General features: G+C 40.1%; 1 long non-coding RNA gene and 1 pseudogene across 1 annotated transcript; one reads left to right on the top strand and one right to left on the bottom strand.

Moving 5' to 3' along the window:
* Nucleotides 1–299: 299 nt before the first annotated feature.
* LOC147460824 (uncharacterized) lies at nucleotides 300–11,033 on the bottom strand. Its single transcript, XR_015186376.1, has 3 exons — nucleotides 10,847–11,033; nucleotides 10,619–10,686; nucleotides 300–3,555 (listed from the first exon to the last, which is right to left on the bottom strand). It is a non-coding gene; the product is annotated as an uncharacterized LOC147460824 (long non-coding RNA).
* Nucleotides 5,212–6,456, top strand: LOC147460825 (uncharacterized; annotated as a pseudogene).
* Nucleotides 11,034–11,929: the final 896 nt, after the last annotated feature.

Genomic DNA, 11,929 nt, shown 5'->3' with positions numbered 1-11,929 from the left:
AATACACTATCCTACCTTTTTACACTTTAGGAGTCTGTTGGTACATGAAATGGCATGCATCATTAAACCTAGTATCAAAAATACTCTAAGAAGCATTCACACCTTTTTCATCAGATACTACAATGTCTTGAGGGGCTCTATCATCCTCTTGTGCATCCTCATTGCTTGCATCATCATCCACATTATCTTCATCATTTTCTTTTGCACACTCAACATCCACAACTTGACTCATTTCTCCAACATTGTCTCCCCCCCCCTCCCCCCCCCCCTTGATGATCAAAATTCGTAGCTTCTTGAACTTCACTATCATCCGTGTTGTCTACGCTATCATTGTCTTCATTTTCATCAACATCCTCTCCACTGCTTTGTTGCTCATCGATGTCAAGATTGTTAAGGTCTTCTTTTTCTTTATCATCCAGCTCAACTGTTTGTCTTGCAAGTGATGCTTGACTTGCACCACACCACTCCTGCAAGGACGGATCGCTCTCCAAAAGACTAGAGCATTGAGATTCTAACTCCATTGCTTCAAAATCATCTTTACATAGAGCAATTGCCCTTCTCTTCTTTGACAAGCTTTGCTCCAGCACAACTCCACCGCAAAAAATTCCAAAACATAGATTTGCTTAGGACAAAACTCTGTGATAAGGCCATCAATGAAGTTTCTATCAATAAATTCATGATTCTTGCCACAAAAGCCTGAGAAAAAGACTCTTTTTGTATGAGCTTTGGCAATAGCCTCAAATCTATCAACCTTGCCAACAAAAAGAGCAACCATTGCAGAGTCCACAGTTCCATCTATCCATGAGTCATCTCTTGTTGCTTGGATATTTCCATATTCAATATGGACCTTAGTTGACTGGCTAGAAACCCCTTCAACAAGAATTCCGATATTTATGAAATCAATGAAGCACACTAGCACATATTCGTATTGTGAATTCAATGTGTTTAGATTGAGTGCCAAATTTGCCAAAAATCTATAGAGAGCTCTTCTTTAGTACCATGAAGATCCAAGACGGCCAATTGAAATGGTACGTGCTCTGTATTGCAAAAGTATTTGATCTTCCCCATATCAAAGCCCACCCCCTTGATTCTCCATGGAATAGACTCATCTTGAGCTATTATGCCCATATTAGCTCTATAAAGATGATTGAGGAGAGCTATTACACTTTTTGGAAGTGAGGGTGGAGTCTTCTTTGCTCTGTTGAGGGAGTCCTTGACATAGTACTGGCTATAGCTCCTCATTTGATTGTACTCATGCTCTCCTAGCTTGTACTTCTCACAAACTTGCTCCCAAGAGTAAACTTTTCCCTTGTCAAATCAAAGAAGAATGATATTATTGCTTCTTTCAACACTCAATCTGTTTTTAGCTTCCAAGCCATCTCATCCATGTCCATTCTATGAGGTGTATGCTTGCTCTTGTTTAGCAAGATGGTTTTGTCTAGGATTGAATTTTGTAGTTCAGGAACTTCTTTATTCTTGAGGCCTAACATGACCTGAACAATGTAGGTGCCAGTGTTGTTGTGCCAGGTGCTTGTCGAATCTGACCACCCTTCATAGTTAGAAATTTAGGATTTTTGTTGGAACCTTCGTCAATTGTTTCTCCCTTTGTATTTGGTAGCAAGCCTCGAGCATATTGTCTCATGATCTTGACCCAATTCTTCCATATCTTCTCATCACATAGAAGCAAATGCAAGTCGGTCTTGACAAATCCCTTTTGAAGTGTGTGCTCTGATGTCTCAACAAAGGTCGGCAAAATTGAAAATTCCAACATCAATATTGACAAGGCTCTAACTTGTGGGATTGAGACACATACTTAATAAGTTCGAGCCTAGCTAGATTGAATTGTTTCTTTATATGCTCACATACTTCTATGCAAAGTCCAAAATACATGGGTATATGTAAGTGGGGCTCAAACTTAAGTTCGAGCCTCGCTTGTTTGTGCAATGGCCTCATATGCAAGTGACACTAAATCTTAAGTTAAAACCTCAATTTAAGTTCTAAATGAGCACATGGAGATCTTGCTTGAGCCTATGATAGACTCTAGTTTACAACTAGATATTGATTAAAAAGACTCACATCCATGTTTTCAAAGAATCAAACAAGTACCTTCCAAGCCTCAAAGTCCTTCTTGGTTTGGTTGACACCAGGTGGTGGCTTAGAAGGACAACCATTTGTAGGCCCATTGTACTCGTGCTTGCATAAGTTGGTCAAGAAATGGCTCCTTTTGCATTGACATTGCAACAGATAGATTTGCATCTTTGGAGATTTCACGAGAGATCTTTGGTGGGCAATTGAGAATAATCTTTGATCGTCTATATTTGAATTTTTGACGCAATTGAGAGGTAACCATTGCAACATTTTCACCCTGCAAACGTTTTGTAGCACTAATGGAGTGTTGTCCAGAGATGATCTAGTAATCAACATTGCGAACATCCTCTTTGGAAAGTTTGTCAAGAGAGAGGATGTTTTTTGGAAGGATCACAAGGCATCAAAATTGCTAGTATCTCCTCTTGCTTTGGTTCTTGAATGAAGTCTAAAGTCAAAATTCTGACCCAATCTAGATTTAATCTTCTGTACACATAGTTTGATGGAGCAGGAAAACACCTTCTCACGTCAATGCTAAAGACTTCATTAATCCCAAAAGGATAGAATCCCTTCTTGATTTCTAAAGAGGTTAGTGCCTTGTTATCTTTGGATGGAGTTTCCATGTCCATCAACTCCTCTTCAGAAACCTCTTTTTCTTATGCACTCTTTTTCATCTTCCTCTTTGCTAGTTTTTGTCGATCTTCCTCAAGATTAGAATCATCCTTTGCCTTTCTTTTTCTTCTGAGTCCTTGTGCATCTTGCCCTTGTGAACCTTCTTTCTCCTCTAAATTAATGGTGGCAGTGATCTTCTCTACATGTGTTGAAGCACTTGCACGGGCACCTCTTGATGATGCAAGTGCATCCTAGCTATGGCTTTCCCCGTCTTCTCCACAACTTTCTTAGATAGTGCCCCTATTGGTTTCTTTGCAGGTACAATCTTCTTTGGTAAGCTCAAGACTCGCTTTGCATGTTTCACTACCTTCACTAGGTCTTCCACCCAGTCCACACCTGAGTCTTCTTGATTAGTGAAGCTGGAGATCTTCAATCCTAGTTTTACAATAGAGCTTTCTTTTCCTAGTTTGCTACCATTCATGTCTGCTACATGAAAAGTGCCCAATGATAAGCAAAACTTGTTTGCCTTTGTGGTCTCTCCAATACGCAGCACATTACATGCAAAGCATGGCATTGCTGTTGCATCCACATCATCTTTGACACCCACAACAATCCCCATGTCTCCATATTCCATATCACCTTGTGACAAATATAGATGGATGTCACCTTTGTAGTTTGCATCTGTATCGTAGGTATCCACAAACAACTTCACCCATTCTTCTTTTGTTAACTCAAAGGTCTTGTCAACCTTTATTCTTGAAGTAGTAGTTTTGGCGTTAGTGGACATTCAAAGAACATCGAGTGTGAAGACTTGTGCACCCTGCTCTGGTATACTTGGTACATTGGAAGCCTCCATTCCTGAAACAACCAAAAAGAACAATATTAGAACCTAAACAAGGAGCGTATGTTTAAGTTAAATAGTATATTAAAAAAAAAAACACTAGCATGTGTAGGCGAGGCTCGAACTTAAGTTTGAGCCAAAAGATGTTGTTTTGTACCCTTGCTAGCCACACGGATGTCATGAGAGTAGTCTTGCAAGTTAGTGCTACATTAAATTTGAGCCTAAAAGTGAAGCTCTATGATTTTTCTAGCTAGAAGGATGTCATGAGGCTAGGCATGCACCCTAGTGATACATTAGCATATGGAGAGGAAGCTCAAACTTAAGTTTGAGCCTAAAAGTGAATTTTTATTCCCTGATGCACTTGAGGCTCGAACTTAAGATCTATCCTAAAGGTGCTATTCTATGCCCTTGATAACCACAAATATGTCATTAAGCTAGCCTTCCATGCTAGTGCTACACTCGAATATGCAAGTGGGGATCAAACTTAACTTTGAGCCTCTTATCATTGGTAACCAGAAGGATGCCATGAGGCTAGACTTAAGTTCAATCCTAAGTGTTTTTCTATTCTTGCATGAATCCTAAAAGGACTTAGTGAATCTAGATTTTCATGATAGTGCTATACTAACATATCTAGGTGAGGCTCTGTTAAGCCTAGGAATTTTTGGGACGTTTACCTTAGTGGAAGTTGGAATGTGAACTTTTGTACTTTTGGGATTCCAAGGGGTGTTCTTGGGAAAGGACGTTGCCCATTAGTCTTATCGAAATATGTAACTGTCGATCAATATCTTCTTGGGAATGTGAAGGCGGAAGTTATGGCGGATTTAGTATGTTGTTAGTTTCTGTGTTTTGTTCCAATTCCAGCTCCATTCTGATTTTTGTACTTTGTCTATTTTGAATGTATGTGCCTTAAACACTTGGCGATCACGATGTAAGTGTGATGTAGCATGGATGGATTCAAGTTTCTCTTGTAGGAGCGAGTGTTGTGGCAATGGAGTGAGGATGTTCAGAATAGTGTGAGTTGGCATGGGTAGTTGGTTGCACTCTGGAGGAAGTGGAGGAGGATATATTCCCATATTGGACAAGGTCAGTTGCTAGGAGGTTTCGGCAGTTGTATGGGCGAGATGGTCAGTGTTCGGAACTGCAGGGAATTTTGGATTATCCTGGGATGCACCGAGTTTCTATAGGGGAAGATCCAGAATGGACAAGAATATTTGGATGTACGAGAGGATTATCTAAGAGACAGACAGAAGGAAGAAGTGGAAGATGAACCAAATTTATTATCACAGATTTTGAGGGTCACCGGGAAGAAATTCCGGGGGATCAGTTCCACCAGGGGGGAGTTATGGGAGTCAAGTTCCACTAGGAGGAAGTGCAAGAAGTTGAGTACCACTAGAATCAAGAATCAGATCAGTTTGCAGAATCAGAACTCAAATCAAAATGACTGTTGCAAAGTTTGAAGTCAAATTGCGAAATCTGCAATTGGAACTGTTGCAAATGTGGAAGTCAAAAAGCAACCAAATTTCAAATCAAAGTTCTAGCGGATAAGCTCCATGGGGAGTCAAAATAAGAAGAGAAAGAAATGCAAGGTATGCATGAGTCGGAAGCATGAAGTGGAGGATTTCCCATGTGCAGTTGATGAGTGTTCAGAGCAAGATGCATGTAGGAAGTGGTGTATGGTGGATTTGTGATCAAAACTTCATAAATTTAGCCGAAGAATTCATAAAGCATCAATTGATGGGACACAGGTAGCATGGGATAAGTTGGAAGATTTTGAGGATGACTTAGAGAGGGCATATGAGTGGTTGACTAATCATAAATGAAAGAGGAGGACATCATGTTCCAGCAGGAAGGAGGTGAGAAAATTGCAGGAAGAATGTGAGAGATTGAGGGATGCATATGCGGATGAGTTCGAAGATGAATTAAGTGATGATGATGACGGATGGGTTGGCTTGGAGACGGACATCCATCATGTGGGGATACCAAAGGTGGAGGAGAAGGAGGTGCAAAAGGAGGTTGGCCAAGAGAGCCTAATACTGCCCCTAGATACCCCTACCCTACCACTGGAGTGTGCTCATAGGGTGGAGACGGAATATCCATTGCTGAAATTGATGTCGGTGTTGTCACTTGTCAATGAGATTTATTATTTAGAGGAGAAGCAAATCATACATATTGAGGATGTTGTTCATGGAAATCAAAGACCATTTGAAGAGGTGGATAATGTGAGGAATGGACAGGTGGATAGTCAGATGAACGAGAGGTGATGGATAGAGAGAGGAATGAAGGAGAAGAGGTGATTGATTTATTTTTGGGTTCAATTGAGAATGTATGTAGGATTACAAATGAAGATTCAAATCAAGAAGAAGTTTCAAAAATCAAATGTACTCAGGAGGAATTTGCAGCAACAACAATGAACAACTCAGTTTTGGAGGAATTGTCACCACGAGATCCACTGATGGAAATATGCGTTAGCAAAACTTGTAGAAATTGTATCCCAACAATGTACATAGCAGTTTCGATCAGAAAATCAATGGGTGGTAGCTCAACAAATGCAAGTGGGAAGTCAAAAAGAAGACCATGTGGAGGATCATCAATATCAGTAGGATAAAAGGCAGCAAGGTAAGGAGGAGCAACAGGAGGTCAGGGAACAGAGCCAGGCATAAACCCTGGTTACCTCTATCCTACCACGGAAGTGGAGGATTATTCCTTTTTGACTAATTGAAGTGTCATGTTCATTGGGAATTCACATACATTTGAAGAGGACAATTGTCAGCAGCAAATGGAGGATGTGCATGCTAATGCGGATATCATGGCGGAATTTTATCATTTCAAGTGGACTTTAAAGCAAATGTCAAAAGAAGATGTCAAAAGAGCCAAGCAACAATTGCAGCAGCAAGGACCAGAAGATGACAGTAGCATAATGGAGGAGATTGAGGATGATGATATTCATATTGGAAGTTGGAGGTGGCATTCCATATTGCGGCAGTTTCATATAGATGGATATGAAGAGATATTGAGGCAAATTTTCATTTGATAAAGCAAGTCAAATTTTGGAAGATGCCGAATGTGATTCAGACTCAAATTCAGCTTTCAATTCAGATTCAGTCTCAATTTTGGATTTGGATTCAACTGCAATTTTCGATGCAAAGACCAATTCAGATGCAAATTTTAATGGAAGCCGTGAAAAGCCTAATGAAGAGCTATGACAATCAGTGTCACAAGGAGGATGACATCGATACTCAGTGGGGATTAACAACATCATTTTCTTCTTGGATTGGACAAAATCGGAACAAATATGTAGGAGTTGATAGGGCATTGTTGTATAAGGGACATGAAGAGGAGTATACCAAGTGTCAAATTTTGGATCAGATTCATATTCCGAGTGAGATTCAGATTCAAATTCAGATTCAGATTGGAATTCAGATTCATGCGGAAATACAGATGCAAATTCAGATATGAAAAGTTCTTGAAATTTCACAGTGGATGTTGCGGAAGGCTAAAGATATTGCAGCAAATGATGAAGTCATCTTTGGAAATGCAGATGAAGCTGAATTTTATCATGGCGATTGTCAATCCATTTGTCAATTTGGGAGTCAAGCAGATGATGTAAACGTGGAAGTAGAGGATGTTCAGCAAAATGCAGATTTAATGTCAAAGTATGTTCAACATGTAAAGGAATCTGGAATTCGGAATTCGAATGGCAGACTGGATGTTGGAATTCGGACAGTGGGATTGGAAGTCCAGAAAGAGGAAAGTTGGAGGAATGGAATTGGGCAAAAGGGTCAAGGGGTACTCATTAGTGGGGGTACTCACTTTAAGGCTAAAAACTCGCTCAGTGCTGATGTGACTCATTTAAGAACGAATATTTTTTGGGCGAATCTTGCATGGTGTGCCCGAATCGAGGTGAAAATTCATCATTATAAGATTAAGGTGGTGAGAAGTGTTGGAGATCACATCCAAGTGTGAGACGTCGCAGTTCACTGATTGTTAAGGAGAAGACGAGCAAAATGTTTTCTGAAAATATTATGGGAAAGCTGATGGCGGGGATGACAGGTCTCTTAGTAGCTGATTCGGATGCGAATACCTTGAAGCAGGAAGTGCTGGAATATGCACAGGAGATGTGGAATACATCTACAAGGCTTTGGAGAGAACACATGGAGGTGCCGACGGACAGATTCAAAAATTGGTTTCAGTTGGTAGGAAAAGAAAGTGTTAGGAGGGAGAATGAGGAATTGAAGGTGGAAAATGAGAAATTAGTGGCAGAGATGCAGGAGTTGAAGGAAAAAAGTAAGGAGATTGAAGTGAATGTAGGGGCAATGAGTAAGTGGACGGAGGAGATGAGCAGTGATGTTTTGGGACCAGATCGGATTGTAGCAGGAGGAGCGGAATCAGAAGTGGAAAAGCAGGTGGAAGCAGAGGGGTAAAAGCAGGCGGTAACAAGCCCTACATGTTTGTGCTACTCTAGTATATGCAAGTGAGGATCGAACTTAAGTTTGAGCCTACTAGCATTGGTAGCCACACAGATGTCATGAGGCTAACCTTACACCCTAGTGCTAAAGTAACATATACAGTTGATGCTCAAACTTACACCCTAGGCTAACCTTACACCCTAGTGCTAAAGTAACATATACAGTTGATGCTCAAACTTAAGTTCAAGGCAGACTTGCTATATTAGCATATGTAGGCAAGGTTCGAACTTAAGCTCAAGCCTCTTTCCCTAAGTAGCCACAAGGATATCATTAAGCCTGACTTGCTACAATAGCATATGTAGGCAAGGTTTGAACTTAAATTTGAGCCGCTTTCCCTAAGTAGACACAAGGGTGTCATTAAGTTAGACTTGCTATACTAGCATAAGTAGGCAAGGTTCAAACTTAAGTTTGAGCCTCTTTCCCTAAGTAGCCACAAGGATGTCATTAAGGTAGCCTACAATAGCATATGTAGGCAAGGTTCGAACTTAAATTTGAGCCGCTTTCCCTAAGTATCCGCAAGGATGTCATTAGGTTAGACTTGCTATACTAGCATATGTAGGCGAGTTTCGAACTTAAGTTCGAGCCTCTTTCCCTAAGTAGCCACAAGGATATCCCTCGGCTAGCCTTACACACTGGTGCTACAATATCATATGTAATTGAGGCTTTAACTTAAGTTTGAACCTAAAGGTGTTGTTTTGTTCCCTTGGTATCCACAAGGATGTCATGAAGCTAGACTTTCATGCTAGTGCTATACTAGCATATGCAGGCAAGGCTCAAACTTAAGTTCGAGCCTTTTACCCTTAGTAGACACAAGGATGTCATGAGGAAAGCCTTGCATCCTAGTGCTACACTAGCATATGAAAATGAGGCTTGAACTTAAGGTGCTATTCTATACCCATGGTAGCCACAAGATGACATTAGGCTTGCATTCTAGTGGTACACTATCCTATGCAAGTGAGGATCAAACTTAAGTTTGAGCCTCTTGGAATTAGTATCTCTAAAGGATGAGTCTAGACTTACTCCCTAGTGCTACAATAGCTTATACAGTTGAGGCTCGAACTTAAGCTCGAGCCTCAAAGTGTTTTTCTTTTCCTTTGGTATCCACATGGATGTCATGAAGCTATACATGCATTGTAGTGCTATACTGACATTTGTAGGCAAGGTCTATACTTAAGTGCAAGCTTTCTCCCATTGTTTGCCACAAGGATGCTATTCTATGACCTTAGTAGCTATAAGGATCTCACAAGGCTAACCTTTCACCGTGGCACTACAGTATGAAATACTCAAACTTTAGCTTGAGTCTAAAGATATTTTGCCATGTCATTGATAGCCACAAGGATGTCATGAGGTTGTGCCCTTGCATAGTAGGGCTACACTGTAAGCAAGTCTCTTTCCATTGGTAGCTACAAGGATGTTAGGAGGCAAGCCTTGCATCCTAGTTCTAAAGAATATGCACTTGAGGCTCGAACTTACGATCGAGCCTAAAGGTGTTCTTCTATGCCCTTGGTAGCAACAAGCCCTACATGATGGTGCTACTCTACTATATGCAAGTGAGGATCAAACTTAAGTTTGAGCCTACTTGCATTGGTAGCCACACAAATGTCATGAGGCTAACCGTACACTCTAGTGCTAAAGTAACATACAATTGAGGCTCAAACTTAAGTTCAAGGTAGACTTGCTATATAAGCATATGTAGGCAAGGTTCGAACTTAAGCTCGAGCCTGTTTCCCTAAGTAACCACAAGGATGCCATTAAGCCAGACTTGCTACAATAGCATATATAGGTGAGGTTCGAACTTAAATTTGAGCCTCTTTCCCTAGAGCTATTATACTCTGGCCCTGGTTAAGTCTCAAGCACTTGCATGAGGCAACGCTATCATGCTAAAATATCCACAATAAGCTCATGAGGCCACACTAGAGTGGAATATGCTAGTGCTTTGAGAGCATTAGATTGTTATAGTTTCTCAACAAGGAAACAAGGCACCAAAAATGAGCTAAATATCAAAAGCAAAGAATCTACGTCAAGTGGAAATGTCACACTCAGTACCCAACCAAGTAAGTGTTGTTATCTATCTTTTTCTTTAAGTAGATTAATTACTTAATTATAGTTTTTAAAAAAGTTAATTAAAGTAATTATTGATTAAGTACTCTAATTAGAGAATAGCCACTTACTTTTAATTTATAGAGCGTGATTTTAAACGTAGTTGTAGTTTGATTAACTTAATGATAGAGTTTAAAAGGTGTATCAAGGAGGCGGTAGCAAACAATAATGAGTATATGTAGTCATTAGAAGTAGATTAAATAGAGATTAGAAACTAATAGAATGAGATTGAAGACTGAATTTTGAGATGTTGGTTTAGGAGAGACTAAGAGGAAGGGAGGGAGTGATTAAGAGGAGGCAAGGGAGATTACAAAGAGAGATTAGAAGAGATTATGGAGTGATTAAGAGGAGGCAACGGAGATTACACAGAGATATTAGAAGAGATTAGGGAGTGATTAAGAGGAGTTGAGGGTAATTACACAAAAAGATTAGAAGAAGATATCACTCACACACACACACACACACGAGAGAGAGAGAGAGAGAGAGAGAGAGAGAGAGAGACAAAGAGGTGCACCTGGATAAGCCTTTCAAATTTGAAATTCAAATTTCAATCTAGACTCCACTGCTATATTAGATCTTCACCTGCAATCAAAAAGAGAAAGACATGCACACACACACACACACACACACACACACACACACACACACACACACACACAAAGAGAGAGAGTTAATGTAGAGCGTTTTGGGACTGCAAATAGATTCATAGAGGAGAGGGAGATGGGAAAGTAAAGAACCATACCTATCACGTCGTCGTCGATTTTTTCACAGTCTGCACAAAAATCCAAACCCTGTTTTAATATAGAAGAGAGAGAGGGAGAGAGAGAGATAGAGAATTGATATAGAGTTGTGAAAAAGAGCCTTGTGGGGCCGCGAGCAAATGCGCAGAGGGCAAGGAGATGCGGGAGTAAATTATCTCACCTGTCGCGTTGTCGTCGAATTCGTCACAGTCTATAGAAAAATCCAAACCTATTATAATATAGATGGTTTCAAAAGCATTAAAAAGTATTTAATAGCTTTTTCCACCAACCCTACCAAGGTTAGATTAGCAAACTCACATGTGTGGACCAAAAGTAATGGTTTTCATGATGGTTAAAGAAGTGGAAAAAAAACTTTTCATGAATATCAGCATAACTTTCACATACGGAGTCCGATTGCAAAACTTTTTTTATGAGCCTGTAGCTTGAGAGCGGCTCTATGCTTTTGTGAACAAACCCTGTTCAAAAAACTATTGATACACAACAGCAATAGGTTTTATGAACAATTTTCAAAAAGACGACGTTCAAGGGGTCAAAAAATTCAACGAAATTAGGGGTGTCTAGAACTAGTTTTTTGAGAGTTTTGGGAAAATAATACTCACAAGTTGGACCCTGCTCGAGCCTCCTACCATCCGCAATGGGTTGGACCCTGCTCGAGCCTCCTACCATCCGCAATGGGTTGATTCAATATAACTCGAGATCCATCTTGTAACTTTTGTGAGCTGTATATTTCTAGCACTTGGATGTGCATAAAGGCTCCATCCTCCTATCAAATTCCATGGGTGCCTCTACAATGTAACATAGTCCCTATCTTGCAACTCTTGTTAGCTTTAGATTTCTAGCACTTGGATGTACATACAGGCTCAAACTTGAGCTCGAGCGTCCTACCATCCTCCATGAATTGACTCAGTGTAGATTTTCTTAATTGAATGGGATGCAAGCTTTTGCCAAAATTGTGAGTGTATCTTGGGAATGCATTAAATTTTGAGTTATATGTTCAGACATACAATTTTATTGATATCTCTTGATTTTCTCAAAAATTACAAGGTCCAAAACAAGGTGATTCA

Source organism: Adiantum capillus-veneris, chromosome 3, assembly GCF_014529385.1.
Source record: "Adiantum capillus-veneris isolate H3 chromosome 3, ASM1452938v2, whole genome shotgun sequence".
Lineage (NCBI taxonomy): Eukaryota > Viridiplantae > Streptophyta > Polypodiopsida > Polypodiales > Pteridaceae > Adiantum > Adiantum capillus-veneris.
This window is presented reverse-complemented; position numbering and strand designations above follow the sequence as displayed.